Genomic DNA, 7,377 nt, shown 5'->3' with positions numbered 1-7,377 from the left:
TCCTCAGTTGTACAAGAAAGAAATGATATCTGTCTTGAGGAATGCTGTGAGAATTAAGTGAAAAGGGTGCAAATACCTAAAAGAGGGGTTAGTATAAGATGGATGGTCAATATAGAAAGCAGTCAACATACTTATTACTATTGTTGGGTTTTTTTGGTTGTTGTTCATAGTACTGCTGTTGACACTCAGTGACACTGACCTCTCTTGGTTCTTTCATCTTTTGGCCCCTCCTCATCAATCCTTTTCTGCCTCCTCTGTCTTTATCCACCCCTTATATCCAGGCATTTCATAATTATTGGATCTCAACCCTCTTTTGTTCTCAAACTATATTTATTCCCTGGGTGACTTTTTCCTTTTGATGACTTAAAATATTGCCTCACTTTTGGTGACATCTTAGTATCTGTATCCAATTGAATGCCTAAGTCTGAATCCCATCACCAAAGTCACAGAAAGGCAGAAATGTAAATTACATCTTTGAAAGGTTTGGCAGGGAAAGAAGACTAGGAACGGTGACTTAAAGGAAACACATGATGGAGCAAAACTAGTTTATTATTTTGTTTTGTTTCATTGTATTTTGGGGGATAAGGGAGTTTTAGTTAATTTATACATGAAGGGGAAAGTTGCTGAAGGAAATAAAAATAAAAGAAAGAGGAAGATGATTGAAGGGGCAAGGGAGAATTAGAAACATGGGATCAAGAGAGATTTGGAGGGAGAATTTAGTATGATGTGTGAGCTTGGGTAGGTCCTGACCCCAGAACTGAATTAGAAGGAGGAGAGAGGGTGAGTCAGGAACAGAGACTTTGAACGATTAACTCACTTCTTTAAAGTTTTTTGTCTCCAGAAGCTCCAACTCTCAGGCATTGGTTAATGTTCGGTATGTATGTATAGTGCTTCTCATATTTGATAAGCTTACATTGGAATAGATTTGAAGACTTTTTAGTAATTTCAATGCTAATTATTGCAACATCTGACAAAATGGTGCAAGGCAATTTGAAGCCCACCATGCCTTTTCCTCGAACATTAGAAAAGAAGATGAATAGGCGAATTGTGTGTTTGTGTGCATGTGTGTTTGAGCAGAGCCTCCAGATAAAAATTTTTTGCACACTATGAAATTGTAAGACTTCTTTATAATATTTTCTCTGTTCAGCTAATATACAGAGAGCTTTCTGTGTGTGTCTGCCCTTTCTATGGTTGTCCAGGAAAAGTCCTCAGAATGCAGCAAACACACACAGTAAGGTGCACTGTGAATTTCTGAAGGCCTCCCATAACTGAAGACAGTAGGTCATTCAGAATAACGTTAATGGAAAAACTGCCGGAAATGGGCCACACGCCCTAACTCAAATGACCCTTTCTTTTAAAAAGTCATAAAAAATGACTACATAAGACCCCAATCCTGCTCTAACACATGAATAGAATTTGTATTCATCGTCCACAGACCATAGTTTGAAACAAGACTAATGTGAACCAGCTGTGTTGTGTCACAGTACAACGAAGTAGGCAGTGGAAACGCCTTCTAAGGCACCACAAGATGGCAGCCTCATCATGTTGGACTCTTCTATGGTTTCCCTGCATCTGCTGGGTTTTGAGTTTAGAGGCAAGAACCTCAGGGTAGAGGAGCACCTGGGAGTAAGGATTCAACCAAGGGCCACAAATAAATGAAAATCAATTTATTTTCTTTTTAAAGTGTATATTATATATATAATATGTTTTTAAATTTATTTTGTTTTGTTTTGTCCTCAGGAAGCTACTGAAATCACACATGTAATTTGCAGAGCTCTGCCCCAAAGTCCCATCTGGCTTGACACTGCTGGTTCTGGTGGGCCTGAGGCCAGATAGGACCATCCAAGCCCAGGAGGCAATGAGTGAGTCTCTTGCTGCTGGTGCTTGCCTCCTCAATGCAGAGGTCCCGTTTGCCCTTGTATGGGATTCTTTTCCTTTTTCTCTTTAGTCTTCTAAGTGGTTGAGAAATCAATTTATTTTTTATTGATGTTCAGTTCTAATTTTGACTTAACTGTCCCCTCTTATGATGCACTTTTGACTGCATAATTTATCTTACCAAAATTTTAAAAAAGGCAAAATAATTTCATTCAGTAAAGGAAGTATATATGTTGGAAGTTCCTGAGGAAACACATTTTGATATGCCATGTATACCAAACAGGAAAATAATTTAAAATACAAAAAAGTGAAACAGAGTAACATAAAACTACACAATCTTATTACTACCCAAAGATAAACCCTGTTAACTGTTTTACAACATATAAATAAAATTATTTTCCAAGATGGGATTTTACTATACAAAGATACTGTTTTATAGATTAAAAAAATCTGATGGTGTATTTTATGCATTTTTATATGTTAAACATGTATTTCCACATAATAAATTTTAATGGTTATATATTATTCCATTGTGTCAATATGCGATAGTATGTTTCATTAAGTCTTTACAACAAACATGTTTTTAAAAATGCTATAGTTTTATAGAAACAACAGTTTAAGAGGAGAGGAAGAAAGGATAGGAAAGAATAATGTGAGTGAAGGAAGAAAAGATATAGATTAGAAAAGAAGGATACACAGAGGAAAGAGATAACCAAGAAATGAAAGACACAAATGTGAAGAAATCAAGAATGTGTGAAAGATAGAAAAAAGAAAAGAAAGAACAGAGGGGAAAATAGCAGAAATGATCTGCAGTTAACCATCAACCAGTGGTTGGCTTTTCATATGGCTTAGAGGTTTCAGATTATCAGCTTTTATCTTTGCCCTTTGAAATACTCAGCTGCTGACAGACAGGTGCTATATAGTTGTTCTTTACCTCAAAGGCTGGCAAATTCTCACTGAAGAACATTGTAGAGGAATGATAAGACACAAATGAATCCTGAAATTGTTCTCTGGTTGCAGCTATGGATCAGTGGACTGTCAACCCATGCTTTGGAATTAAGCAGAGGGCCAAATCTCCAGAAGGAGAAGAGACACAAAAACATATTTCTACTTCTAATTCAACAATAAGATTGTGAAGAGAACACTCATACCTGACATGATAATTCATATGTAATGATTTCCATGAAATGTGATATTTAATAAAATAAAAAAATGTAATGTAGATGAGAAATACACAAGCATACACATTCCAGGACATGTAGACAGAAAGATGTGTAAGTATATGTACTAAGTTGGGACTGGCTATGAAACTAGAGGTGTAAAGGGATTATAAAAGAATAATTGGCTTTTCACTTGATTATTTCAATGGTAAGCCATGTATTTTTTTTTATTTTTTTAATGTTTTTTTATTTTATTTTTGAGAGAGAGATTGACAGAGTGTGAGTGGGGGAGGGGCAGAGAGAGAGGGAGACCCAGAATCGGAAGCAGGCTCCAGGCTCTGAGCTGTCAGCAAAGAGCTTGATGCAGGGCTCAAACTAACAAATGGGGATATCATGACCTGAACCGAAGTCAGACACTTAATAAACTGAGCCACCCAGGGGCCCCATCATGTATTGTTTTTAATAAACAAAAATAAACTAATAAAAAGAGAGAAGTTCAGCCAGCTGAGCACAGCTAATTCGTGACAAGAAGGGAAGGGAGATGATTTTGCAGAATCCGTAAATCATGGCTGACAGGAACAGCCCCTCTGGTATCACTCCATTGAGTGCTTTCTCCAGAAGTCTCCAAAGGCCTAAGTCTTGGCTGATGTCATGTGACTCTCATGTGATGGTGTGTATTTTAAGCTTCCCTTGAAGAAAATTCTTTGTGAGGCTTGTATCTGGAGCTCTTTATCTTCAGATAGTTGCAGCTGGCAGCATTGCGTTTCCTGAAGGAATAAGGTGGATTAGAAGACCTGAGTCATCAGCACACAACAGGCTTCAGAGGGAACAGAGCATTTTTAAATGATGACCTTCATTTCTGTGAGTAGAGCAATAGGAGGAGAAAGTAAAGCGAAGAAAAATATTAAGTTTCTCATGTTTCAGAAATAAAGGTAAAAGAACTAGGATTGACCTACTCTAACAATTCCCCCAAATCTTATATCGTGGGCTCCTAGGAATCTCCAAAGATTAATAGGGGTCTGCAAGCCATTTTCAATATTTCTTAAAATCTAATGGCAATCATATATTTTACCACAGTAAGGCTGCAATAATTGAGTTAAATATCAAGAGTTTTCCCTTGTCTGGGACCTTTCCAGCTCATTTTTATACACCATGTTAAGTTCTCACATAGAAATTCTTGGGTTTTTAATAACAAAGGGAAAATAATTAACAATTGCTCAAGAAATACAATCTTTACCCTATTGTGACTCGAAGTCTCATCTATTTCTTGAACTCTACCCTTTGTTTAATTTTCCAGCTTATTTCCCTTCCCTCGTCCCAGCTAGTATTTGGCCGTGTTGGCTTTGCCTCAGGACATTCATCTGTGCATGACACCTCTGGGCAGCTTTGATAAGACCTACCCAGAATTCAAGGCCTCTCTTCCTGCAGAAGTGGAATAAAACCTACTTTTGCTCTATTGAGAACATGCTTTTTCTTACAGTCAGGCAGAATCTTTGCTCAGGATCCTTGGCAAGTATCTGGCATAGAGGTAATTTTCTAGCAGCTGCCGCCAGACACCCAGACTCCCGATCTAGTAAATAAAAAAATAAATAAATAAATAAATAAATAAATAAATAAAAGATTATTGATTATACCACTTGGGAAGCTGGTAAAGTGAAGGTGGCTCAGGAAAACTTTTAATAAAGATTGTGGGGATTTATTTTAAACATAAACATCAAATGTCCAGTCTTACCTTTTAGTTCTGAAGTCACAGGAAGATATCCCTTCTTGCATAGTCACTGTATCTCTCCAGGAGAATTTTTAGAGGGTAATTTACGAATTGATCACTGTGGGGGACAACTAAATTATTGTAGAGACTCTGTTAAGGCCTTGCAAAGATTCAAGATGAAAGAACTTAATTTTTGATCTCTAGAAGATTACAAATGTGACAAACCAGTCTATATACTACAACATAAGGTTGACTAAAACACGTGCAAAATTCTATGGAAGTACAGAGGCAGAATTGCTGGAAAGATTTTATGTTTCTTAGTGAAACATTTGAGCTGGTACCCAGAAATTTAATAATTTCTTTTTATTACAATGGATGAAGGTGGTCAAGAGCAACAACAATCAATTTAAAAATATTTTAATTTTTTAATTTATTTTTGAAATGTTTATTTATTTTTGAGAAAGAGATAGAAAGAGAGAGCAAGAGCAGGAGAAGGGAAAAGAGAGGGAGATGGATCCAAAGCAGTCTCCCCACACCAACAGCAGAGAGCCCGATGTGGGGCTCAAACTCATGAAACAAACCATGAGATCATGACCTGAGCCAAAGTTGGAGGCTTAACTGACTGAGCCACCCAGATGACCTTAAAAAATAGTTTTAAAATGTTTTAAAGAGTGGAAAGAAAGAATATTCCAGCCATAGGGAACAGTATGAGCAAAGGCTTGGAGACATGGAAAATATATGGTAAAATGGAAGGCGATAAGTATACTATAGTTCTAGAGTTGAAAGTAGAGGAGACTGTAATAGAGAGAAAGTCTAAAAAGAATTTCAAGGCCAGAATATACACAGCTCTGAATCCCAGGCTAAGGAGATTTCATTTCTTTTTATAATCAACAAGGAGCCATTGAAAGATTTTGAGTAAGAAGTGTTTTCAGAATTATGCCTTAGAAAGATTTATCTGGCAGCCACAGTAAGATAGTAAGATCAGAAGCCAGGAAACCAATTACCAAAATAATACCGATGGCAGATGTCGAAGACCTAAAATAGTACATTTTGAAAAGAGAAGGACTAGGCCCGGCCACAAAAACATCTGTAGTTTGAGAAGGTGGGTGCTAAGATTTTTCCTGTGCTTGTCAGTTCCATCACTGTCACTGCTCACAAAGAAGATTTAAAATAAACGATTCTATTTAAAAAGAGTTTTATAAAAACAAGCACACAGAAAAAGCATCTTGGTGAGCTTGAGGACAGCAACAGTGCCCCCAAAGAGGGAAAGCCTTGGCCACGTAAAGGCCTGATGTTCACATTTCCAAAGGCTCTTTTGTCCTTTAAATTGTACCGTCAGTGCAGTCAAAGGAGGGGGAATTATAAAATGTAATGCTTTTGTAGAGAAAAATGTCATCCATTTGCCCCTTCATGGGAACAAATTAGTTTACAAGTTTATCTTGGGAAATTAGCTTTGAATAAACAACTTAAAATATGGTCATGACAAATTCAGGCCACAGAAATTAGAAACTTCTAACTAAAGAATGTGAGGTCTTGAGGGAAAATTTAGAGTTTCTTATGCATTTCATCTTCTATTTATGTATTTATTTTTCATTTGACAGAGAGCTTCGCTCTTTGGTCATGACGCAGGTGACCGTGTTTTGTTACCAATGTCTAGTCCACCAGCCACATCTCAGAAAGCCCTTCAAGTTATCAATAGCCAGGCTTTTCATCACATTTAAATAACCAATATGATCTTAATACACTGATAAATTCCAAACAAAATCAAACTCAATAGTCATTTCTTTTATGGCCTTATGATTTCCATTAAACTTTCAGAGATATTGAAAACAATATACTGATTCTTGTCACTACCGTATATTACTAAATCCTAAAGGATCACAGGAACCTTGGGTGAGGAACAGTAGTTCTAACCTTATTTCAGATGAAAATGAGTCATGGAGAAGGGGAATACTTCCAAGGACAAATAAGTGTCCTCAACATCCTATAATTTAATCTTAAGTAGCTTCTCAGGCCAAGGGAAAGAGGCCAATCTTACAATCTATTTCAGTGGTTGCTTGTGTCCCTAGAATGTGAGGCTGATTTACATGCTGTCTGGCTTCTGACTAATAGACAGAAGGCCAATGGCTGCCCCTTGAGCCTTGCGCTTGTCTGTAGGGTTTTCCCTGAAAGTGTTTAATTATATGAAAAAAAGCAGCTGTCTTTGATTCCACAACGTGCTTAGCTAATTTCCCCAGGTTGCTTTAACTCTGCCATCTGGACACATTACTGCTCTCTTTGGATCACTTTTAAGTAACCATGACAAGGAAAATTTAAAAAATAAAAAAGATCAGAAAGACACATACACACACACACAAACACCCTCCCCCCTCAAAAACAAAACCAAAACCCAGGAACAGAAAACAATGGAAAGAACCAAGACAGGGTTGATTTTCCTGGAGGGAAAACATAGTTGCCTGGTAATTTCATTTTAGCTCTGGGAAAAGAGCCCTGGCTATGTCACATCCCCTTCTCTGCTTTTCCTCTGCTTTCTTTCCTTCTCCTTTACTCCATGCCTGCTCTTGTCGTCCATTCTGTGTGAATAGGACTGGAGGCATTTCAGGTACACAGTTTCTATTGAAGAATTCCTTTCAG

The sequence above is a fragment of the Panthera pardus genome, unplaced genomic scaffold (assembly GCF_024362965.1).
Source record: "Panthera pardus isolate Hobbes unplaced genomic scaffold, ASM2436296v1 HiC_scaffold_12, whole genome shotgun sequence".
Lineage (NCBI taxonomy): Eukaryota > Metazoa > Chordata > Mammalia > Carnivora > Felidae > Panthera > Panthera pardus.
Note: the sequence above shows the minus strand (reverse complement) of the source record.